Consider the following 26,605-nt stretch of genomic DNA (forward strand, 5'->3'; position numbering starts at 1 on the left):
CAGTTAATAATAGAGAACTTACTCTTCCAGCCTCTTTCAAAGCTTTTTGATTCTTTTTTATGTATGCCCAGACACACCTCCTTCTAATAGCATTTGCAGTGATAACAAAAGGAAACCAGGATCGGATAAGCAAAGTTAATCACTAGTCATATACAAAAACAATAATGCCTGCAGTCAGAGGGGTACAGGCAGTATTGGTCAGGAAGCTAAGTTGGCCTATTAATAGCCTATTCAAAATTAGTTTCTTCTTGACATCCAAAATATAGATCAAATTTATGAAATCATTGTTCACTCAGGAGCAAACATCTTGCTGTTTTCGGGAAGAAGGGGCCTCCCGAAGGAGGACTTCCTTCTGGAAGAGCCCTGAGGGGCCGCGCTTCTACACGCTGTTTTGGAGTCCACAAGAGCTTCTTCTGGACTCCAAATCATGTGACCTTATGCTAATGAGGTGTGGGGAATTTACATCCACACCTCATTAGCATATTTCAGACCATTTATGTGTAGAAATGGCCCTGGAGGGATAACTGTCACAAATGTTGTGCATTTCAAGTGGACAATTATATATGCAAAAACCCATAAGGACAATTACATAAGCAAATGCCCACAGATATAGGTAAAGGTTCAGGAAGCCTGATGAAAATGTGGCCACATGGGTCCAATTAAAAAAAAAATCAGGGCCCTTCTGTGCCACAATAAAGCACAGAAACCACGAAGGATGAACAGTTTCAAAAGTGGCCTCTGATTTTGGACGTCTCAGGTACTGAGTGCCCTGGTTCAAGCCACCAAGGGCCTTATTGTCAGAGGTGCTGTACATCAACTGAAGACAATGCAAGCTGCAAATTCCTTTAATTTAGGCACTTCGTATTCAGCTGCGTTAGCAGCAGGAAATGAGCGTTCACAGCAAAGAGAGTTTTTCTTCCTGAGGAGCTGCACATTCATGCCATCAAGAAATGTAAAAGTGAGGTTTAGCACACCGGGCTTATGTAAACTGTACAAATATTCTTGAATGTAACAGAGTGAATAGTGAGTTTTCCAGATTGGGGGCCAAATGAAAAATCAGAAAAAAAAAGTTGATTTGATTAGAACTAGAGCAATTTTTCCATTTTTGATCAAAAATAACAATTTCAGATTGACCAAAATATTTTCGTTCACTGAAGGTTTTTCTCAATTTTTTAAATTGACTCAGACATTTTGTGGTGTGCTCTTTTTTATTTTAATTTGAAATTGAAATGCTATTTCAAAACAAATAAGAAAGGGCATATTTAAAATGTCAGAATCATGTGGTGGGGATGAAAGGGGAGACAAATTTCTGGGGGACTTGCCATACTTGCCTGAAGGATTTTCAGTAGCTACAGCATGCTCTGAAGTCACACAGTCCTTCTAGCTTTAACCATCACTGACACTCTTGTGTTAATGACAACTCGCTTCATCCCATAAAGCCCACATAAACAGGTTTCTGAGCATGAAATGCAGGGGACAGAGCTGTGAAGAAGAAATCGACCCATATCAACACGAGGCCAGTGCATGGGCTGCAATGCAACTTTCCAGAAGTACAACCTCTCCAAGCAATTGAAGTGGGGCTTTTGGACCACTGGATACACTGACGACTTTGCTCCATCATAAGGTTTAAGTTGTACAGAAGTGCTTACATTCACTCATGTCCCCTAGGGCCAGTTTCCTCTCATGTGGCTCACTTTTAAAGTTATTGTTTACTGAGCAGCTCACAGTAAAGAAATGGAAGATACATGAACATCTTCGCAGTCTTTGGTAGTCGTCATAAAGTAAGACTAGTGATATTGTTTCCAAGTCACTGATAGTGTGCTATTTAAATGTGTCAGCCAATCTTTAGAACAGATTTATCAACTTGTTTTACTCAATAACCTCGTCATCCCTTGCCAACACTGCAATTAATATTTGTAAGCAAAATGTAAAACCAAACAAAGGTACCTCTTTGGCTTGTGATGCTTCCATAGCTAGGTTGGTTAACAAAACCCCTACAGCATTTTTATGATAATTGTATCACCCAATCTCCTGCAAGTGAATAGACAGTTCAGTTATTTTTGCTTTTGCCAATGAAATATCCTTATCATTACTCAAACTTGTCAGGGTCATTAGTGCAATACATGCATATTTAAAGCTTGACTAGCATATGTATGTTGGAAAGAGAGACAGTCAACCTAAGCACTAGGATACACACACCTTATTTGAGATGAATAACATTTACCAGATAAACTAAAAATGTATCTTAAAGTCTTCTGACCATCAGAACATGAAACTTAACAATCAAGGTTTCATGTATTGCACAGACTTTAGAACTGAGAGTCAAGTATTTACCATCCACCATAAGTACACCTTCCAAGGTCTGATGGGCTCAGAGCTTCTCTCCTACCAGTTTTATATTACAATGACTTCCACAGAGCTATACGTGCTCTACTTGGGTTCCTCCCCAGGGAGGAAAATCAGCCCCATGATCTTTAAAGGTAGTGGAAAAGTAGAAGAGGGTGTTCTTCTTGAAATTTTCTCACTCGTCCCCTATCTTTCTAGAATGCTTCTGTTCACAGCTAGAACCCTATGATCCCAAGTGCCGCCAATTTGTGTACATGGTGTCAAATTATTCATCCACAGAGAATCATTTGCAAGGAACAAATGGCAGTGTGACATTCCCCAGAGATCCATCAGAAGGGAATATGAAAGGGAAGTCATGATACAATAACATTATCGTAAATAATTTGTGATTCTACTGGTCATCTTGACCCTAGACAAACCACATTTCTGAGCAAGCAAAGATAATCGCTGGGGAGACCACACCTGTTTGCTATGGCGTTTGATGCAAGCAGACCTAACCAGTGTTCCTTCCAATCTTCTCCATCCATTGACAGATTTTTCCATTCATGTGTGGAATCAATTTTTTTACATGCATCCATGATATTTGTTAATGTGCCCCATCAGTAGGAACAAAAAAAATCTCGTTATGGGCACTTGGCTAATCAATTGGGCAGTACTTGAATCTCTTGTGAGTGGCCAAACAAGTGCACAGCTTACAGGAGACACTGGAGCTACCCCTCTTTATCTAAACATTTATATCATGACCTTCAGGGCTTTGTTTTGTTAATTTTTACCAACATAGCAAATCATTTAGGCACGTGCATGTTTTATACACTCTTCAATATGGTCTCAGTTGAAAGAAATGGCATCTAAATTAGACACGTTGAAGACAGCTCTCAAGTATCACTGAAATTTACACATGCTTTGGTTTTGTTTTGCACGTTCTGAGACTTGCAGCTTGTCCTTTTTTAAAATGTCACTAAAATGATTTCACTAAATCTCTCTCATAGCCACACTGGATGGAGATTCTACACAGGCCATACTGAAGCTGCAGTTTTCATGGTGTTATATAAACAAGAGCCCACAAAAAGTATCTGGCTCGCATGGCAGGAGTGTTATATATTTGTAGTCTGTCGCTCCTACTGAGAAACATAAGAACATAAGAACTTAAGGATGGCCGTATTGGTCAGACCAAAGGTCCATCCAGCCCAGTAGCCTGTCTGCCGACAGTGGCCAGTGCCAGGTGCCCCAGAGGGGGTGGACCGAAGACAACAATCAAGCGATTTTTCTCCTGCCATCCATTTCCAGCCTCTGACAATCAGAGGCCAGGGACACCATTCCTACCCTTGGCTAATAGCCTTTTATGGACCTAACCTCCATGAATTTATCTAGCTCTTAAATTCTGTTACAGTCCTAGCCTTCACAGTCTCCTCTGGGAAGGAGTTCCACAAGTTAACTATGCTCTGAGTGAAGAACTTTCTTTTGTTAGTTTTAAACCTGCTACCCATTAATTTCATTTGGTGTCCTGTAGTTCTTGTATTATGGGCAAAAGTAAATAACTTCTCCTTATTCACCCTTTCCACACCTGTCATAATTTTATATACCTCTATCATGTCCCCCGCAGCCTCCTCTTTTCTAAACTGAGAAGTCCCAAACATGACGCGTACTAGCAGAAGCATCGCTTGGAATGACAACGATTGCAATCTTTTCCTCAGAACTTCCCCAGATGTTCCAGACGTGAATCTCTGAACAGGAAGAATAGGAAATAAAACAGTTTAACCATATGTGCTGGACTGAACAGTCATATTTAGAACAACCTGCTGTAAATGTAATGCTATTTCAGCTGTTCAGCTACAGTTTATAGAAACGCCAGCATGTTCGGAGATATGATTTCATTCGAAAGATGGTGAAAAGAGCCACACGCCCTCCTGTAATCTAAAGTTTCATCACACTGCCTGACCCATGTGCTTCCACAGCCAGCTGCTGAGCTCAGCAGTTAAGTCATCTTTCATGTGTATTCTTTCCTTATAATCCTTGGTCACTCTGCTATCGAGAGTGCCTGAGAGTTCCGGTTGTGCTGGGTTTTTCCTGTAATGTACAAGCCAATGAGGGAAGCTGGGCTATACCCAATGCCTTCCCAAGGAGACCCAGAATGGTCATCAGCACCTTTCAGGCATTGTAACTGTCAGTCTGGGAGGGTAAGGCTCTGCATTCCATTCCAATCATTTGAGTCCTGTGGTGGCTTGGCTCTGGAACAATTTATAACGAACATACTGCATACAGAGTTGCGTTATATCGACAAAATAGCTTCACAACTAGATCCGAAAACCTTGACCATAATGCAACTGACTAGATACTCGGCTTTGACTTTTCATATGGTGAGGTTTACCGCGATTGTATGTGTCACTAAGTTGATCACTGCCAGAACAAGGAACATTAGCACCATCTCTTAGCTCTTCCACAGCCTCCTGAGCTCTGCCACCTCTCAATTCTCTGCTGCTAGCCAAGAGGTCACTCCAGCTCACCCAGCTGACCTGTGTCTCAACAGGTTCTCCTTCCCCAACTATCCACCAGACCCTCTCCTTATTTTCGTGTCAGGGGCAGTTCCATTAATCCTGTCTCCAGGCAGCCACATCACCAGCTCAAATCTGTTTTCCACTGTATGCTGTCACACCTGCCCTCCAGCTACCTCTTTTCTGATGATAAAAAATTCTCTCAATATTCCTGCTCCCAACCCTGCTCCAGACCCTGGTAGCTTGCAACAATCATCTGCTGAAATCCAAAGTCTCCATTTTTTCCTACGGTGATTCAGGAATCAAGGGGTTTAAATATTTAGAAAGTCCCATGCATGTCCATGGTTCTTGCAAACATGTTGGAGTGCAAGGTACCTTGAAGAAGCTTGCTCTCCAGAGAGAATTGATACAATGCAAAGAACAGGGTCAGGTACAAGACAGGGAGTCTGCTCAACAGTGAGGAGTGGTAAGTGAAAAGCAGGGCTATGTCCACACTAGAGCGGTACTTCCAAGTAGCATATTTCGAAGTCGCAATATTGAAATATGCTACTTCTATGTGTAGTGTCTACACATCCTCCAGGCCTGGCTCTGTCAATGTTCAGTGTTGCAGTAGCGATATGCTACATCGAAAAGGGCCACCCTGGAGGTTGAAAGGGAGCGTCTACATACACAAGCAGCCCCTCTCAAAATAAGTGGCCAGGAGAGCACTTGGAGCACTTGGAAGAGGGGAAAGTGACCAAAAGTAGCCAACATGGCTTCACCAGGGGCAAGTCCTGCCTGACTAATCTGGTTAGCGTCTATGACGAGGTGACAAGCTCTGTGGACATGGGGAAGTCAGTGGATGTGATATACTTTGACTTCAGCAAGGCTTTTGATACGGTTTTTGATTGGATCCTTGGACAATAAGATGGATAGAAAGCTGGATTGATGGTTGGGCCCAACGGGTAGTGGTCAATGACTCAATATCTGGATGGCGGTCTGTTTCAAGTGGAGTGCTGCAAGGCTCGGTTCTGGGGCTGGTGTTATTCAACATCTTCGTTAATGACCTGGATGAGGGGGCTGGATTGCACCCTCAGCAAGTTTGCGGATGACACAAAACTAGGGGGAGAGGTAGATTTGTTGGAGGGTAGAGAGAGAATCCAGAGCGACCTGGATAAGTTGGAGAACTGGGCCAAAAGGAATCTGATGCGGTTCAGTAAGGAGAAGTGTAGAGTCCTGCACCTGGGGCGGAAGAATCCCAAGCATTGTTACAGGCTGGGGACCGACTGGCTCAGCAGCAGTGCAATGGAAAGGGACCTAGGGGTTATGGTGGATGAAAGGCTGGATATGAGTAGACAGTGTGCACTTGTGGCCGATAAGGTTAACGGCATACTGGGGTGCATTAGGAGGAGCATTTCAAGCAGATCTAAGCCGTGTCTACACGTGCACGCTACTTCGAAGTAGCGGCACTAACTTCGAAATAGCGCCCGTCACGGCTACACGTGTTGGGCGCTATTTCGATGTTAACATCGACGTTAGGCGGCGAGACGTCGAAGCCGCTAACCCCATGAGGGAATGGGAATAGCGCCCTACTTCGAAGTTGAACGTCAAAGTAGGGCACGTGTAGATGATCCACGTCCTGCAACATCGAAATAGCGGGGTCCGCCATGGTGGCCATCAGCTGAGGGGTTGAGAGACGAGCCCTCTTCAGCCCCTGCGGGGCTCTATGGTCACCGTGTGCAGCAGCCCTTAGCCCAGGGCTTCTGGCTGCTGCTGCGGCAGCTGGGGATCCATGCTGCATACACAGGGTCTGCAACCAGTTGTCGGCTCTGTGGATCTTGTGTTGTTTAGTGCAACTGTGTCTGGGAGGGGCCCTTTAAGGGAGCGGCTTGCTGTTGAGTCCGCCCTGTGACCCTGTCTGCAGCTGTGCCTGGCACCCTTATTTCGATGTGTGCTACTTTGGCGTGTAGACGTTCCCTTGCAGTGCCTATTTCGATGTCGTGCTGCCCAACGTCGATGTTGAACGTCGACGTTGCCAGCCCTGGAGGACATGTAGACGTTATTCATCGAAATAGCCTATTTCGATGTCGCTACATCAAAATAAGCTACTTCGATGTAGGCTTCACGTGTAGACGTAGCTCTAGAGAAGTAATTATTCCTCTTTATTTGGCACTGGTGAGGCCACATCTGGAATATTGTGTCCAGTTTTGAGCCCCCCAGTATAAAAATGATGTGGATTTGCTGGAGCAGGTTCAGCGAATGGCAACAAAAATGATTAAGGGGCTGGAGCACAGGACCTATGAGGATAGGCTGAGGGATTTGGGCTTGTTTAGTTTACAGAAGAGAAGACTTAGAAGTGATTTACTAGCAGCCTTCAACTTCCTGAAGGGGAGCTCTAAAAAGGAGGGTGAGAAACTGTTCTCAGAGGTGTCAGATGGCAGAGCAAGGAGAAATGGTCTGAAGTTGAGGAGGGAAAGGTGTAGGTTAGTAATTGGGAAAAACTACTTCACCAGGCGGGTGGTGAAGCATTGGAATGCATTGCCTAGAGAGGTGGTGGATTCTCCATCCCTTGAGGTTTTTAAGTTCTGGCTGGACGAGGTCCTGTCTGGGATGACTTAGTGGGGGTTGATCCTGCTTGAAGCAGGGGGCTGGACTAGATGACCTCTTGAGGTCCCTTCCAGCCCTGTGATTCTGTGAGGAGAGCCCGCGGACAGGGTCACAGTAAGCCGCTCCCCTAAAGGGTCCCTCCCAAATGCACTTGGCCTACACAGCACGAGTCCTGCGTTGGTGCCACTAGCCTCACAGACCCAGTGGCTGCACATGGATGCGCAGCAGCAGAAGCTGGAAGCCCTGCAAGCTATCTCCCGTGGGGCAGGTGCCCTGCTAGACACTGCACGGGTAGCCACGCAGCAGCTCCTGGTGGGGGAGCCCTCCCCAGGGGCAGAAGGGAACTCCTGGTCCCCACCTGCCACTGTGTACTGTGCTAAACAAGAAGGGCTACCACTCAGTGGTCCTGCAGGCCACGGTGGACAGCCAGGGCCGGTTCCAGGACATGGGCTGGCACAGCTGCATCCATGATGCCTGCATGTTCCATAACTTGGGCCTGTGCTGCCAGCTGGAGGCAGGGACCTACATCCCCCAGAGGGAGAGCCCACTAGAGGACACATCCATGCCCCTCTGCCTTGTGGCAGATGTGGTCTACCCGCTCCAGCCCTAGCTCATGCACCCCTACACAGGCCACCTCAATGCCAGCTAGGAGTGCTACAATACTTGGCTGAACCACGCCCACCAGGTGGCCGAGTGGGCCTTCAGGTGCCTGAATGGCCAGCGGCACTACCTCCTGGCTCACCTGGATGTGAGGCTCCCAAACATCCCCCAGACTGTGGGTGCATGCTGCATGCTCCACAACCTGGTAGAAAGCAAGGAGGAGACCTTCATGCAGGGGTGGGTGGTCGAGGCCCGAATGGGCTACCCTCAACCAGCCACTGACCCTAGTCACCAGACCCACCATGAGGGTGGTCCGGGTCTGGGAGGCCCTGTGGGAGTATTTTGATCAGGGGACCCAGTGAGTGTTACGCTGGCCATCCCTGGTGGTCCTCCTGCACACTGTCCCCAACACCCATACACTGCCCCCACCACCTGCACACTGCCCCCACCAAAAGCATATGCCACACTGGGGTTTGGGAAAAATAAAACAGTGAATCATAGTTAACTAATTGAGCTGGTGGACTATGATTTTGGAACAACAATTAGCACAACTATATACATGAGGGGGCACATGGTCAGGCCGGCCGTCGGCACATCAGTCCAGAGTCGGGGGGGTGGATGTGCGTGACGCCTGCCGTGCGTGGGTTGCGGGCTCCCCCCCCATCCAGGGTATCTGGAGAGGCCATCTGGGAGCCAGGAGGATGGGGAGGTACAGTCAGGGTGGGTCTTCAGCCCAGTCGTTGGACCCAGCGGGCTCCTGCCCTGTGGAGCTGGCATATGGGGTACCAGATGGGGCAGCAGCTGGGGTGGTGGGGGATGGCAACTGGGCCACCAGCTCCTCAAAGGAGGTGACTACCCAGTTGAAAGTGGCCATAAAGTCCTGCCAGGCCTCCCAGTGCCAGGAGGCCACCTGCTCCTTGAGGCGCAGCCACTGCTCCATGATGTCTGCCTGGCTCTGGAGGGCGGCAGCCACCTCAGGGTCCATGGGGGCATGGTCCTGGCCCTGGCAGGGGCAGACCTATCCCAGCACTGGTGGTGCCTCCTGGCGGTCATGGTCCAGGGATCTGGTGTGGGGTGGGGCGCTGTCCAGGACAATGGCTGGCACCATGCTGTCCTGGCCCTCGGATGGTGTGTCTGCAGAAACAGGGGAGAAGAGAGAGGGAGGCTGTGAGTACTGAGCCCTGCCCCATGGTCCATTTTCCCCCCATCCTCCCATGGGTGTCAGGTCCCCTTCCCCTGTCCCCCCATCAGTGTATGCAGTGTCCCTGTGGGTGGCCCCTTCATGTGGTCTGTCCCCCATCCCTTCTCCCATAGGCTGGGCACAGCATTGTCTGCAGATGCGGGTGCTGATGGGCACTGGTGGCCATGGTGCCATCCTAGGGCCATGGTCTGCGTGGGCCCTGGCGGGCTGGGGTCTGCTGGGTGTGTGGGGGGCCCCCAGTCATGTGTGGTGCTCCTGGCCCATGCCCTGGCGGTGTGTGCCCTGTGAGATATGTATCTGATGGTCCACCTCCATGGTAGGGGGAGACCCATCGGGTGGATGCCCAACTGGAGCTATGGGAGGTGACATCCAGTCGTAGCTCCCCCTCCTCGCTGGACCACTTGGATGGTGGTGTGGACAGTCCCAGCTCTGGCCCTGGGAGTGCGGAGCTGGCCTCCAGTCCTGACTCCGGCTCCATATTCTGCTGGGGCTCCTCGGACATGGTGTCGAGGACAGCCGGGGGCGGGGAGGAGGTGTATCAGGGGCCCAGGATGGCCCTGAGTTCCTGGTAATAGGGGCAAGCAGTGGGGGCGGCCCCCCAGCCAGCTGCCTGAGTCCCATGCCTGAACTTAACCTTGCCACAATTCCTTGACCTGACTCCTGACATGGTCAGGAGTGTGAGCAGGGTGACCCCAGGCAGTCAGGTCCTCGGCCAGCTGGGTGAACACATCCACATTACGTCACTTGCTCCCCATTACATGGAACACCTCCTCCTCATCCTAGAGCCCCAGAAGGTCGTGGAGCTCGGAGTCAGTCCAAGAGGGGCCCTGCTTCCTGTTCCACTGGCTGGAGGCTTGAGAGCCCTGGGATGGCTTGGTGGGGGAGTCCTGAGGGTGCTTGAGGGGCTGGCTAGCTGTCATCAGCTTTCTCTGGGCCGTGCTGGGGCACCTTGTGGCATGGCTACTCCCTGCATGATCTCAGCTTCCTGCTGCAGGGTTTAAGAGCCACTGAGTGCAAATGTCATAGAGCCCCACAGGGGCTGGACGGCATGTCTCCACCTAACAGCTGATTGCTGCCATGGCAGACCCCACTATTTCAAAGTAGCAGGACGCGGATCATCTATACACATTCTACTTAGACGTTGAAGCAGGGCGCTATTCCCATCTTCTCATAGGAATAGCGCTTTCGCCATCTCCATGCCTAATGTCGATTTCAACTTTGAAGTAATACGCGGCGTGTGTGGACACAGCGCATGCTATTTCGAAGTTGTGCCTGCTACTTTGATGTTGCACTCTAGTGTGGACACACCCTATGAGTTTGATAGTGAAAGGTGATTTGTTGCTCTGAAAAGGTGAAGTCATTTTAAAGGGGGGTCTGGAAAATAGACAGGAAATCCTACGTACAGAGAAGAGATCAAGGACTTGATCAAGTCCCTGCTACAGTCAATGGAAAGACCGAGTTCAGTGGGAGTGAATGAGGCCCTAAGCTCTCACTCGAGAGGACTAGCTGGAGGGTTGAGCAGGATTTAAAGCTCTCCATTTGTGCCTTGTTTACCATACAGGTCTGAACTTACCCCAATAATTTTCCCCAAAACAACAGCAAATGTAGGGTAGATACCACCAGAGAAGGCAGTGGCAATCACTCCAAAATATATATGCAGCCATGCAGGTTTGTTCAGAGCCAGAGTTTTAGAATAAGGCACCTCAGCGAGACTTTCCTCCTACAGAAGAGATAAAACCCAAACGCTCACTGAAAGAGGTGGAACATGACAATTTCCGCACCTCAGGGGTAAATCAATAGATTGTCCTCGAAACTGTTATAATTTGCCCCAGCCTTGAATGCACATACAGAATGAACAGAAAGATTTGCCTCTCTGTGATTTAATGTCTTAAACTGTAAGCCAAAAAAATCTGCAGGCATAAATTTAACAAAAAGCTAACTGGAAGAATGGCAGGGATGGGGCTTGTATAGTTCAGTGAAATGTCAAATTGGGTCAGTGACCATGGACTGCAAGTTTTAACACATGAATCATTATAATGATCTAAAAGTGTCACTGTTCTGAACACAAAAAGATCAGTCTAGTTTGGCCTGTGCTGAATGCTAGTGGGTTGGCAGTAATACAATTGGGTCTAGTTATGTCAGTTAGTCTGTTTTGTCTTTTACAAAATACCGACAATGAATCATTTGACCAGATGCACAGAAAAGGCATATGAAACAGCGATTTAGGCTACATTTCCCTTGAAAAATAAGTGGCGGATCAATTCATGTTTGCTGAACCATTCAAAATGCCCATACAGTTGTTGAGGAAGTCTTGGAAAATGAAATGAAAACACAGGCACTGGCATAAAATATTACATAGATTCTGAGTCATTTGTGGTGGCCTCTTCTGAGCATCCTGTGTTTTAGATACTGGAAAAGCCTGCCCACACATCAGACATACAAGTGTGGTAAACTTTGTGACAAATAATTTCATGCCTGCACATCTGATTTCTTCGCTTTAGTACAAGAAGCAAAAATTCTGAAGCCATGCATCTGGCCATTCACTATATCCTCTGACAAGCTTAAATGCAACAGCTATGAATAGATAAAAAGTGGGTTCTGGACTCTTGCACTTTCATGCACCATATTTTAAGAAAGCAGCCGGTTGCTGCAGGTTGTTCACATCAAGTTCTACCAGTAGGCGGTACTATAATAATAAGGTGCTCCTTCAACAGAGTTTTGCCACTGGTGGGTCACAACCCCGAACTGGGTCACTCAAATGTGTCTATGGATGGTAGGCCAGGCTGGGCTCTGCTCCCCTCTTCAGGCTGGTGCACATGGTCACATCACTCTCACAAATTTGGCTGGCCCATCACTGAGGGGCCAGGCCAAACCTGAGCTGTGCTGCAGCATCTGAGACCGGCACACCCAGCCCAGGAAGTCCCACCAGATGGAGCAGCTAGTTCACAATCTCTGGTAAGTAGTGTGCCCCCCTCCAATGTTCCCCCACCCAGCAATTGGGCAACACTCCCTCTTCCATACCCCTTGTCCTGCACCTTTGATGTATCCCCCTGCCACAGCCAAACAACTCTCCATCTGTCATACTTCTTACAGTGGCCCCCAGACTCCTAAGAGCCCCTGCCCTCTCAACTCCTTCGTCCAACACCCCAGTTTAACCGTAGGATCCCAGATCCCTCCACTACTTTACCCTCTGCTCTCCGCGGGCTGGGTGAGGTGTCTGTGGTTTTGAGAGCTAACGGCGTGCCACCTCTCCACCAGACCTGTCTGCTCCCATGTCCTTCCTCCAGTACCTCACCGCACTCCATACCCTTCTCCCCCATTTCACTTCCTAGACTCTCCAACTCTTTTCTCATTACATCCCCATACCCTCATATACCTCCACCCCACCAAACCCCTCCACCATTTATTCTCCCCCATCCAGTGGGCTGTGTGCTTTTGAAGGGGGTGTTTGGTTTGCCACCTCTCCCCCTCTGTTGTTGGTGGGTGGAGTTCCTCTGTAGTTTACATCTGGCTAGAATATCTGGAATCTTAGCTCTGAAGTCCACATAACCTCCAATGTATCCCTGTCGGGTCGAGGCATTCTCTCTAGGCGTGTCTCAGGCAGTCTGGGGATCACAGAAGACCATTAACAACTAGCAAATAGGGTCTGAATCCAAGAATGTTGAGCAACTCAGTTCTAAAAGACCAACATCTGGAAAAGTTAGGCACATTATGGATTCTGAAACTGTATTTAGTAATCAGACATTTCATTACTGAAGAAATCTCAGGAAAACTCCCATTGATTTCAATGCGGAGATGGTTTCACACTAAATTTATATTCTAGCTCTTTGCACTGGCAGATCATTGAACAGCTTTATGTAGGTCTTCTACAACCAGCCTTACAGGAGGATGAGAATAATTTTATTGTATGCAGTTCAAACTACAGTGCATACATTCTGCAATAAAAGTCCTTGTTTGGCCCAATAGACTGAGTCCACTGCAGAGAGCATAAGAATTCTTTTAATTGACTTCAATGAGTCCATTGAAAAAGAGCCTAAAACCAAAAGTCCTTATCTGCTTTTTATTCATTTCTAACTCAGGCAAAATACCTTAGCCAGAAGGGGAATTTACCTGAATAGAAATAGTGTAAGGTCCTCAGGAGATGGTCCTAGTGAAATGTAGAGAGAGGTAGTTGCAGAAAAGGCATGCCTCTTCTAGTATAGTAATTTAGGCATCATTTCAAAATAGCAGCACTATTATTAACTATAATAATTTGCATTTATATAGTGCCTGTTATCCCAAAGTGCTTTTCAAATCCGTATACCTATCACAAGGATCATTTCTTCTACTGATAAAATGCAAAGTCTATAGATAGGTATAACTTAATTACCTGAACAGAAACGTGACCTGAACAGTGGACTGAAGTTTGACAAGAGGTTGAGAAAATGTACAAAAAGATAACTAACAAGCAGAAAGCTCCTTAACACCAGATTTTGTATCAGGTTAATGTCGTCTTTAGAGGTCAGATTGACATGTTTACACTTGTGTGTCCCCTAAAGATTCCCAATACAAGTATTCGCCAGCATCAATGCTGCATAACGTGAGATCATAGCAAAGGTAGTTTGGCATTAGGCCTTAAAAAAAAAAAAGAAAAGACAAGAGAATGACCTCTGTTCCAATTTTCACAAGCTATCACTAAACCTTAGGATTAAACTGATTTTTAGCACTAATGTTTCTCCTTCGTTTTTTTCTTTTTAAACCTTTTTTCCTAGAAGAGGTTTTTCTGCTTTTATATATTCTGAATCGCTTACAAATACTTCCCATATCAATGATTCCTGGTTCTTCCAAAGCACCCCAGTCCATCAAGTTATTCATCTGGAGATCACCTAGTTTTTCTTCCTCAAAGTTATCTTCTGTCTCTTCATCACCATGACTGTAGTGACAAGCAAGTAATAGTGATGCACCGTCAAAAGGCAGCTTGCAGCAAGGTGCAGGAACAGTGTATTTGGAGTGGAAATAATAACAATAATACTTTGGTTACATGGTCACTTTCACCTCATAATTTGTAGAGGCCAACTTCTCTGCCAGTATCAACTGGTGCAGCTCCAGCTTACTCTAGCAGAGAATTTGGCTCTGTATTGTTTTCCCCCAACTACATATCTAGCTCAGTTGAATCTGGTATGCAACAGTCCTGTGCTGATTTCATCCACCTCTTCTTCTCCACTGTGCTTTTGACTCACTACTCTGGGGAAATGTGAAGCAGTGCTACTAGTGAAAATCACTTTTGACGCACAATCACTTTTGACGCACAAACAAGGTTGCCTGATCAATTTTCTCTCAACTAGAAAGCACACAGAAACTTCAAAGTGACCCTGACCCAGCTCTTTGAGTGCTGAATGTGTCAGCAGTCATAGGTATCAACTCCATGGGTGCTCTGTGACTCAAGCACCCACCAGAAAATAGGGGGTGTTCAACATTTTCAGGACTGGATTAATCTTTAGTGGGCTCCAGCACATGGACTGTGGCCCTGCTCTTGCTCCTCCCCAAGGCCCTGATCAGGCCTGAGGCTCTTCACCCAACTGACCTCTTTCAGCTGAGGCCCCACTTACACTCCAACTAGAGGCTCTGCCCCTGCTCAGGCTCTTCACCCCCAAGGCCCAACCCTGGTCAGCCTTCCACCTACCAGCCCCCACCCACAGCTCATGCAGGGGAGAGGGTGACAGAGAAGAGCACTCACTGACTAATACAAAAATTAGTGCCAGTGAGATATATTGATAATTTTCTCAATATAGAGACAGCCAGTAAAGCTGAAGCACTGAGAAGCACTCATCACATCCCATTACCTGTTGCACCACAAGAGAATAGTAGGCACCCTTCTGTGTCATGAATTCATGAGGTGTTCCCTGTTCAACGACAACTCCTTTATGAAATCCAACACTAATATCACCTGTACAGATAGTGGGAGCCAGTGAGCTATGAGATTGTCCCATCAGCAAGATTGGTAAAGCACCTTGGTCTTTTTGATATTCACTATGAGGCCAAGATTTTCATATGCTTCAGCAAAGGCTCTTTAGATGGTCGGAGGGGCTGAGAGAAAGAGCAGTAGCCCTGTTGTCATCCACGTACTGGAGCTCCATGATTGAGGTTGTGGAGATTTTGCTTTTACCCTTCAGTCTCCTGAGACTGAAAAACTTCCCATTCATTCTATAGACAATATTCACACCGTCTGAAACCTTGCCTCAATGAGGTGAAGGGTCATGGTGATGAAGACGCAGAACAGTGATGGGGCAATAACACAGCCTTATTTGACTCCCATTTTGACCTCAAAGGGGTCACTTTGGGATCCATTGTTGCTCATTACTGTGACAGTCATGTTGTCATGAAGCAGCCTCAGATGCTAATGAATTTTTGGGGCAGTCTGTCTTTGAGAGGATGGTCCACAGGGCACTGTGATTGACTGGCTGTGGCCACACTAGCTGCTCATTTTGAAAACGCTTTCGAAATGAGGGGCAATTTCAAAATGAGCAGGAGAGTGACTACCCAGAAATTGCTCATTTCAAAATCAACTTCAAAAGTAAAAGGCGTTCATTTCGAAGTTGTTACTCCACTCCCGTGTTGGGAATAACGCCTCCTTTCGATGTTGATTTTGAAATGAAATGTGTGTCGTCGCTCCCTGGCCGCCATTTCAAAATGAAAAGTCCTCCCCAGAGCCAGCCCCTCCCTAGAGCACAGAGACACCCTGACCAGCAGCCGGAGCTCTATGGCTGTCAGCTACGGGTGCCTTAAAGCTACAGGGACACAGAAACCCCATGCAGGAAGCTGAGAGTGTGTTGGCAGATGTAGGAGCATGAGGTGGCCAGATGACACTCCCAAGCACCCCCAGGAAGTGACACCCTTCCGTGGCCGGATGCATGGCTAGTAGCCAAGACCCCCAGGATCCCCGTGGAGCCAAGTGTTCTGGGCGGCAGGGCTCCCAGGGCTCTGGGCAGCCCCCAAAAAGAAGGGGAGGGCCTCTGGCTGGAAGCTGAAGTCCCAGATGTGCTGGATGTCTGGGGGTACAAGGACATCCTGCTCAGGATGGAGGGGCAGAAGAGAAATGCAGATGCCTTCACCCACCACGCCAGCAACGTCACTGCAAGAGGCCACCCCCTCTGGACTCCTGACCAGGTCCGCTCCAAAGTGAAGGAGCTGCGGCAGGTCTATGCCCGAGCAAGGGACTCAGCCAGGAAGTCGGGAGCAGCGCCGGCCACCTGCCCCCACTTCAGGGAGCTCCACCAGCTGCTGGGACCCAGGGAAACTGCACCACCCCAGGAAACCCTGGACATGACAGAGCCGGAGAGGCAGGGCGAGGAGCCCCAGCCAGGATCTTTGATGCCCCCCACCCCAATACAGGCCCCAAAGTACCTGCTGGCACTGGGGACAGCAACGGTGGGAGTGAGGGACCACTGTACATAGCCGAGCCCTCTGAGGGCCATAGCTGGGCTACCTCCACCTGGGCCTCCCCTGAACCACCTGAGAAACCCTCAGGTAGGATCGGGCATGGGGTGCCCTGGTCATGCGGGGGGGTGGTCCCCAACACAGCCAGCACAGGCCTGGGAATGCAGCCCTGGGCCAGGAACAGCCGTCATCGCTGCCAGGGGAGGCCCATGCGTGTGGAGGGCCCCCGCATTGGGCCAGGGGCTGCCATGAGGGTCAGAAGCCTGGGAGGGCTGGGGCAGCCACTCTAGCAGCCCCATGTTGACGGACCCCACATCAGACATGCTACCCCAGAGCCCCTCACCACAAACAGGGTGGGATGGCAGTGGAGACAAGGCCACTGGCCCACAGTACCAGGTATCATGACAGGGCACCACCCTCTACCCTTATGTCTTCACAGTCTCAACAGCTGCCAGCCACCCCAGCCCCCTGGACATGCCCAGAAGCCCCACAGCAGCTGAGGAGGGTGAAGGGGTGACGCCTCCCTGGACTGGGCACCGTGGTGGGAGGAGCCGCTGCTGCAGCAGGCAGATGATCTGGCAGCAGCCCACACGGCTGCATGGCAGGAGCAGAACCACTTAATGCAGGAGTGGCTCTCCATGGAGCGGGCAGCCTGGGACTGGCTGGCTGAGTATCTTGACACCCTGATCCAGGCTGTCGCCAACCGCCTGGCCCAGCTGCCTGCCCCATGGATAGGCTTTCCTGCACCCCACCTCTGCCCCAGCCCCCCTTCCTCCCCAGACCCCATCTCTGTCACAGCCCCCCTTTTGCCCCAACCTCCCCCTCTTCCCCACCCCCTTCTTCCTCAGCGCCCCCCTCTTCCCCAGCCCCCCATCCACCCTCCTGCCCTTGCAGCTCTGCTCCCAGACTAGAGTGGCAGGAGATGGCACGCTGGCTGTGGCCAGGTGAGCCCTGCCTCTCCGTGGCTCTGCCCCACCTCCTCACGAGTCTGAGCCCCTAGGTACCCTGGTCCAGCTCTACCTCCCCATTCCACCTGCCCCATCCCGGCCCTGCCATGGTCCCCGGACCCAGGGCGGTTGTGGCTCCAGAGGCCATCATGGCTCCTGACCAGCCACTCTGATGGAGGATTGAGGCCCCCCATTTCCCCATGTATATAGTTCACCCCCACCCCCTCCATGTCAATAGTCAAATGTTCTTTGTTTTCCAAAAATAACAGTTGAATTTATTTAACCGTGATATGTGTCTTGCTTTGGGTGGGGATGGCGAGGGGGGTGCTGGTGGGGCGGGGGTAAGAATGAGGGGTGAGGTTGCGTGGAGTGAGGCGGGCCAGGTCATGGGGGCCCCTGGGCAAAGGCCTCCCAGAGGGCATCCTGCATATGTGCCCTGTCCCAGTGCACCTCACATCATGGGACCACACCTGGCTGCTCATAGTGTGGCATGGCCTCGGCTGCCCAGTGCGCCACAAAGAGCTCCTGCTTGCTGTCCATGAGGTTGTGGAGAGCACAGCAGGTGCCCATAGCTGCAGGCATGCTGGGCAGGCCTACCTCTAGCGAGTCAGAAGGCACCTGAAACGGGCCTTCAGATGGCTGTTTGCCCGCTCAAAGGTATTCCTGGCCTGGTTGAGGCTGGCATTGTAGAGGTCCTGTCTCCCGTTGGTGTGTCCCGTGTAGGGTTGCATTAGCCAGGCCTGGAGTGGATAGGCAGCATTGGTGACGATGCGGGGGGCATGGTCACGTCCCCCATTGGCAGCTCCCGTGGGGGGATGTAGGTGCCCTCTTCCATCCTGCGGCCCAGCCCTGAGTTCCACAGGATGCGGGCATTGTGGGCCATGCCTGGTCAGCCCACACAAATGTCTGTGAAACATCCTTGGGCATCCACAAGGGCCTGGAGGACAACGGAGTGGTAACCTTTTTGGTTGATGTACTGTCCCCAGCTGTGTAGTGGGGCCCGGATGGTGATGTGGGTGCGGTCCAATGCACCAATGCAGTTGGGGAATCCCAGCTGTTGGAAGCTGGCCATGGCAGCGTCCACATCTCCAAGGTGGATCAGGTGGCACAGGAGCCTGTTGATGGCAGCAACAACCTGTAGGGGGTAGAGGGCACAGGCGCCAATGAGTGTGTGGTAGCATATGGGGACCTCCCTCTCCAGGACCCCCTCCCCTGGCTCCCACTCCCTGAGACCCCCCTCCCTGGGACCCCTCTTCCTGGGACGCCCACCTCACCAGGACCCCGCCGTGAGTGTGTGGCCCTGGGTGCCTTACCTCAAGGTGGATGACCCCGACAGTGGCCTTCACTATCCCGAATTGGTGGCTGACTGAGCAGTTGCTGTCCGGAGTGTCAAGCTTCCACACAGCGATGGCTACTTGTTTCTCCAGGGGGAGCACAGGCTGCATGCGGATGTCCTGGTGGTGAAGTGCTGGTGCCAGCCAATGGCACAGCTCCATGAATGTGGCCCGAGTCATCCAGAAGTTGTGGAGCCACTGGTCGTCGTCCCACTCCCTGAGGACGATGTTGTCCCACCATTCCCCACTGCTGGGGTACTGCCAGAGTCAACGGCAGGGCTGGAACAGGGGTGCTCTGTATGCACTGTGAGGGGGGTGCTGCAGGGGGCTGGTCATGTGTCGGGTGGCACATAGCCTCATACGGCATGCTGTCAGGATGGCCATCAGGGTGGCCATGATGTCCAGGGTGTCCCCATCAGTGAAGTGCTGCGGGTCCATGGCAGGCACTGGTGTGGTGGCTAACCAAGGCTCTGCTGAGTGCTGTGCTGGAGGTCGCGTGCTGCAAGCAGCCCGGGTCCTCAGCATGTGCACGGGGGTGTGTGTTTAGGCAGGGCCCCTTAATAGGGTGGCTGGCCTGTGCTGCAGGAAGGGCTTGTCGGCCATTCGACCCTGCCCTCACTGTTTCCTGCCCCGTTATTCTGAAATGAGGCTGTGGCTGTGTAGCCGCTGCATTTCTAAATGATGGAGCGTCTCTTCGATGTTGTGGATCACAATGTCAATCCATGTTTTGTGTGTAGTCACTTCCTTTGAAAGAGGCTCACTTCAAAGTGATAGATGGGGATTACTCCTTTCAACATCACTTCCTAGTGCAGCCACAGCCACTGAGTTTGAATGCTTTGGTTAGGTTGATGAAACTCAGGTATAAGGCTTGGTTTTGTTCTTGCAGTTGCTGGGAGGTGAAGCTCATGTCTGCTGTTCTTCAGAATGATCGTTAGCCACACTGAGATTCCGGGAGAGTTTCTTCTGAGAGTGGCAGGAGTCAGCTTGCAAGGATTTGAGCCAAGATTTTCCATGCTGTTGCCCGGACAGCGATGCCATGGTAGTTTCCACAGTCCAACTTGTTGCCCTTTTTGAAGAGACTGATGATCAGTGTGTCTCTGAAATCTTGCAGCATCTGTTCCCTAACACAGATCTTGAGAATCAGGAGGTGGAGTTGTTTGTGGAGCTCTGGCCCACCTTCTTTGAAGACTTCTGCAGTCTTCATTTAGTCCATTTAGTCCAGTTGCCTTGTTGAACTTCATTGCTTTGATGGCTGCTTGGACCTCACTCAAGGTAGTGTGACAGACCATAGCAGGTTATAGTAGCCTAGTGGAGGGCATGTACATGGGCAGTTGGGTCTGTGTTTTTATGGTTCCAGGGACTGAGGTCCAGCAAGGGTCAGCCTGCAGCACCAGGTCAATCCTACACCTGTGGATAACCAAGCAACTGCAGCCAATCAAGGCCTGTGGAGTCCTTGAAAAGGCTTCCCCTCAGGTAAGGAGGGGGAAGGAGAAATGGGGCAGACCAGGAAGGAGGAAAGGTCTGCGAAGGAGAGCCCTGAAAGACAGAAGGCTTGCAGGAGCTACAGGAGAAGATACTGGGGAAAGCCTCTGGGGAAGTGGCCCAGGGTGGAAGCTGTTGCCCTTTCGGTTGAGGGAGACAGCCCCTCCAGCAGCAGCTGCCCAGGGTTCCTGGGCCAGAACCCAGATGGAGCAGGAGGGGACCGAGTTCCCCCCAGACTGCCCCACACTCCCTGGGACACTTGGAAGGAGCAGGAGGAACCCCAACATCCATGTGGTGTCTCCCCCATTTATGACTGTGCCTATGATGAGTATGGCTCAGTAAGCTGTGCCCCGCTCCTGGAGAACCCTTGGGGGCAGAGTAAAAGGGACACAATGAGCCTCTGAGGCATTTATTTAACTACCCTGAAGCACACGACCCATCCCCAGGCAGTTTCTGAGGGATTTTGTCAAGGGATTCTAGGACCATGGTGGAAGAGCAGTTCAAGAGCTCATTATAGTTCTCTCTCCAGTGAGAAGCAATGACTCCATTGTCTTTCAAGCATTAGGTACCATCCTTTGATCTCAGGGGATTAATCTCATGGTTTCTTGGTCCAAAAACAGTTTGGTAGCATTGAAAAAATCTCTTTTATCATTGATGTCTGCAACATGCTTCTCATGCCTTCTGAGTCCACCACTGGTTTTTCAGAGTCCTTGCTTTACCTTGGACTTCTGCCTTGGCCTTAGTGTGTGCTTCTGTCTTTGTTGTGCAGTTAATGTTGCTTTGCTGAGCCCTAAAATCTTTCCTTTTCACCTCAAGCAGGAGTTCAATTTTGACATAGTTCTCATTAAAGCAATCCTGATGCTTCTTAGACCGGCAGCCAATGGTTCCTCCACAAGGTCTAATGATGGAATTTTTCAATTGACACCAGTGTTCTTCCACATCTTCAGGATGTACTGTTGGTAGCTTCCTTTGGAATGCTATCTGAAAGTCACTTCATCTGATGGTGTCCTTCAAGACTGTACTTTGATCTTTCATTGGATCCTTTTCCTCTGACTTCTCCATTTGGTGACAATCCTGGTGGCTGTTGTGAATCAAATAAGGCAGTGATTGGTCCAACAGTCATCGGCAATAGTCATTGTATGTGTGAGAAGGACATCACACTGATCCTGAGCACAGAGGATGACGTAGTCTATGAAGTGCTAGTGCTTTGATCAAGGATATTGCCATTAGTCTTAAATTTGTTTTTCTGACAGAACAGGATATTCCATATTCCACTAATATCCACACATTTCATATTCTGCATATTTCATGCTGTTGCCCAAACTTGGCACTTTTGTTAACAGCCTTTTACCTCTCCCCCATGAGGCAGAACTCCTTTTTCGACAGAATCTGTCAAAAAAAAGCTGTGTGGATGCTCAGGGGAGCCCTCTGTTGACTGAAAGGGCTTCTGGGTCACCAGGCAGTCCTGTCTGCTGTGCTTTTGGTTGGCCATTCTGTTGAGAGGGCCACCAGGCAGTCCAGCCACTCTCTGTCAACTGAGTGGATTAATAAAGAGATCCACTTAGTGTGTGACTATGATCTGTTGTCAGAAGTTTTGTCGGAAGTTCTCTTAGGTCAGTTACTCCTGTTGACAGATTGCTGTAGTGTAGATGTAGCCATGGTGTTAAACATATGAGAAAACCAGAGGAATACAGAAATTGCGGAAGGGGTCAGTTGAGATGCTTTTATTCTCCCCCTCATTTTTTCATTACTATCAGAAACAGAAATGCTCTCATTTAAACGCTTAGAGAATCATAGAATCATGGGGTTGGAAGAGACCACAGGAGGTCATCCAGTCCAGCCCCTGCTCAAAGCAGGACCAATCCCAATTAAATCATCCCATCCAGGTTTTTGTTCAGCCAGGACTTAAAAATCTCTATGAATGGAGATTCCACCACCTCTCTAGGTAACTTATTCCAGTTTTTCCTAATATACAACCTAGATGTCTCCCACTGCAACTTCAGATTGTTGCTTCTCATTCTGACATCTGTCACCACTGAAGAGAGCCTCCCTCCATCCTCTTTGTAATCTTCTTCCTGTAATTGAGGGCTGCTATCAAATCACTCCTCATTTTTCTCTTCTGTAGACTAAAGCAGGAATCCCTCAGCCTCTCTTCATAAGTCATGTGCTCCAGCCCCCTAATCATGTTTGTTGCCTTCCACTGGATTCTCTCCATGCATCCACATCCTCTATATAATGAGAGGGGGACCCAGAACTGGATACAATATTCCAGATGTGGCCTCACCAGTGTCAAATAAAGGGGAACCATCACTTCCCTAGATCTGCTGGCTATGCTCCTACTAATGCAGCCCAATATGCCGCTAGACTTCTTGGCTGTGAAGGCACATTGTTGACTCATGTGTGGCTTCTTATCCACTGTAATGCCTAGGTTCTTTTCTGCTGAACTGCCACTTAGCCAGTCAGTCCCCGCCTGTAGCAGTGTTTGGCATTCTTATATCCTAAGTGCTGTACTCTGCATTTGCCTTTATTAAACCTCATCAGATTTCTCTTGACTCAATCTTTCAGTTTATCTACATCACTCTGGACCTTATCCCTACATTCCAGCATATCTGCTTCCCTCTGAACCCTAGTGTGATCCACAGACTTCCTAAGCGTGCAATCCATCCTCTCATCCAGGTTATTAATGAAGGTGTTGAACAAAACTGGCCCCAGAAATGACCATTGCAGGAATCCCTGTTCTCACTGTTTACAAATTTGTTGCTTGATTATTTGATCATTATCTTTCTGGATACTGAAGTTAAAATGACCATCTCTGTAATTCTCCACATTGGCCCTATTTCCTTTTTTGTAGATGGGCCAATATGGTGTCATATACCATTTCACTGGCTCTCTCCTAGGACTTTTCAGAGATACTTGCTAATGGCTCAGATATCTCCTCAGTCAGCTCCTTGTGTGTTTATCAGGGCCTGCTGACTTGTACATATAATTGGCAAGACACATCTCCTAGAGCTGGAAGGGACCTTGGGAAGTCACCTAGTCCAGTCCCCTGCCCTCTTGGCAGGACCAAGCACCATCCCTGATGCCTATTTGCCCTAATCCACCTCCTCAAGGATTAAACTCACAACCTTGGGTTTAGCAGGTTAGTGCTCAAACCACTGAACTATCCCTCCCTCTAACTTGCCTCTGTAATTTTTAACTTGTTCTTTCCCTATTTTAATCTCTGATGTTACCACATTTTCACTGACCTTTGCTATGTTAGCTATTCCATTACCACTAACCTTTTTGGTGAAAACTGAAACAAAGAGATTCATTTAGTGCTTCTGCCACGTCCACATTTTTTGTTGCTGTTTTTTCCACTTCATTGAGTAATGAGCTGATCTTGTTCTTGGTTTTCCCCTTGATTCTGATATATAATGTATGAAAACGTTTCCTTTTCAATTTTAGGTGATTCTGGAATATGAAAATAATTAACTGTTGGCCTTCTTCTCCATGTGATCAGTTTCAGACTTGTACAGCACAGATTAATTAAGGGCTAGTTCTCAACTTGGTATTGTCTATGTTAGTTCCATTATTATTGGTGGGTGACATTTTTGGAGAAAAGGGGACTCTGCAAAGACTACTGAGGTAGTCATTGCTTACGTGCTGTCATATGAGTTTAGGGGTCAGCATTTGGTCTGTAACCTTTCATTTCTGCTAATTGGAGTGTGTGATGAGAAGAGACATTATGAATTGCAGGTTAATAAAGGAATGTGAGAGAGTTTTCTCAGTTTTACCATAAAAGGAAACAAAACTAATATCCACCTTTAAAATTTATACACAGAATCCAATTTTGCCAATTTTTTATATGCTGCTCCTCCTGTATTAAATGGCAGTTCCACATGCAGAAGTCTTGCAGGACAGTTTCTTTTAAAGGGATTTTTTAAATTTGCTTCGTCATGTAGTGAATCTTTAAAATAAATAGAAAACATGTACCGTTTGGGGCTTTGAAGACAGAGAAGTGCACAATGAGTCTGTCTGATGTTAAATAGGACAGATCTTACCACAGCACTGAGTACTGAAATGCTATACTTGTGGAGGGGAGGAAAGGTGTGGAGGGGTGTCTCCTGGGATGTTAAAAGAAAATGCACAATAAACACTGGTCCTATTTATGAACACAACTAGCAAAAGGAAAAATGCAAATAGATAATCACGTTCCCAACTGACTTTAGACACAGAGCAGGCTCCAGTTCAGACATAACATTGAGGCATCCACAACACACGGCGAGATGGAAGAAAAACCACTCGTCTACTTGGCACCACAATCTGAGCTATGGGATTGTACACTGTAAACACGTCTCATGTGTTTCACTCTAACTTCCCCATATACACCCTGCTGGCACAACACTTGTAATAACAGCAATGGAAGAAAGGAGAGGGGACAGAGAAAGAAAGATCCATGGTAAGCAGCCAGACCCCGGGCGATAACAAGAATCTACTTTTCTTTATATTCTATTTAGCAATCACACCTGGGTGGTTGACTTCTTTTAGGGAGAACAGGAATTGGGACATTCTCTTTCCCAAGCATCTCATTGAACTAATAGACTAAAACAAGCAGATTACATACTAGTTGCATGAAGTTATGCAGTCTGGGTAATAGCAGTTGTGTCCTGTTTACCCCACTAACGGAAGTACTGCATTGATTTCATTGTCTACTGCACTGGGAATGACTACTTGTCATTCTGGAACTCAACCATTTAATGTCACTCTTCCATGCGTTCCCTTTTTCTATAGCACCACATCAGTTACTAGCTGCTGATACAAGGAACAGGAAGAATGAACCTTGGTATGATCAGTCACAAAACAGAACAAAACAAAACAAAACAAAAAAAACCCCACAGCAATTCAAAACCTCATCCTCAATTTCATTAAGCTGTTTCTCACAGCATCCCAGAATGAAAGAGCCCTAAAGTCAATGCACTCAGCTACAGGAGTAACTGCTCATGTACAGAGCTTCTGCAGGACACAGAACTAGGGGAGCAGCTCCTAGGCCACGTCCCACAGGCATGGTCAGGAATTCTCTATACCATGGGCATCTCCACTTGCGATAATGCCCTGTAGCTCCACTGGCAATTATGTAAATTACAAAGGTTTGAAGTGTTCACTAGACATCTGACTCCATATGAGGGAAGCATGAGTTGACTAAAAACCAACTCTGCAAACACTGTACAAAGTTATGCCATGCATTTCTCTGTTATAGCCAAGGATTAGGGCCAGTTTCTTTGCCATGGATTGCCAGATTTATAAAGGGATACCTGAGCTCCAGGGCCTAGATATCTGCTGACCGAAACAACTTCCAGTGGAGGCTCTAGCAGGGTAAAGGTGGTTTAATATATAGTGAAGCTGTATTGTATTTAACAGGAAGAGAGTGAGGAGTGAAAGGGCCAGACTCTTTTTTTTCACTGCCACTTCAGAAATCCCAGGGAAGTCACTGGAATGGCCCAAACAAAGCACGTAGTTTCACAGGCAAAAACAGCAGAAAACAAAATAGACATGATAAATAAATCCTTTTACCAGCTTCAATACAGCAAGAGAGAGTTAATAAATCAGCCATTTGCCCATGGGAAAATAAAATAGAACCATTCATATGAAAAGGTTAAAACATATTTTGCTCCATTTACTGTGTGTATTTTCTTAGCATGTTGAGTAATCCCACAGGTTAGTCACAAGGCCTCACTGATACTGCAAAAATCAGATCTCCGTTTTAACTGTATACTTGTTATATATTCAATACCCCAGAAAGTTGACTCCATTTCATAAATCATTTGAAGTGGAGAAAATGAATTCAAAACACAGGGGAGCTTGCAGGTACACTGCACACACTTATGAAACTAATAAAACAGCTCCCTAGATGGGGTGTTATGAGGGGGAACCCCGACTTTCAATACCAAGCATGTTACCACTACTGTGAAAGTGGGTGTTGCCCACAAAAAATCATAACCTAATAAATTTGCTCATCTCCAAGGTGCAACAGGACTGCTTGTTATTAGTTCACTGCCCATACATAACACTGTCATTTATATTGTAATGTTTTACTAATGCATCACTGAAACTAGAGATCAGTGCACTGATTCAGATAAAATAAGAACTCTCTCAATATTTGCCCCAAACTTAAGCTAAATGGTGATAGAGGGATTTTTCCCCTTGAAGTTTTATTAACTTTTT

At 48.2% G+C, this 26,605-nt stretch overlaps 1 long non-coding RNA gene across 2 annotated transcripts in view; it reads right to left on the reverse strand.

Moving 5' to 3' along the window:
- Nucleotides 1-8,807: 8,807 nt before the first annotated feature.
- The window catches only part of LOC142008855 (uncharacterized), a 40,644-nt gene continuing 22,846 nt past the window's right edge, over nt 8,808-26,605 (reverse strand). For both annotated transcript variants that reach the window (XR_012644248.1, XR_012644247.1), the window contains 3 exons: nt 23,683-23,854; nt 10,799-10,945; nt 8,808-9,158 (listed from right to left, as the gene is read on the reverse strand). This is a non-coding gene — a long non-coding RNA (uncharacterized LOC142008855). The remainder of the gene's footprint in view (nt 9,159-10,798; nt 10,946-23,682; nt 23,855-26,605) is intronic.

Source organism: Carettochelys insculpta, chromosome 2 (genome assembly GCF_033958435.1).
Source record: "Carettochelys insculpta isolate YL-2023 chromosome 2, ASM3395843v1, whole genome shotgun sequence".
NCBI lineage: Eukaryota > Metazoa > Chordata > Testudines > Carettochelyidae > Carettochelys > Carettochelys insculpta.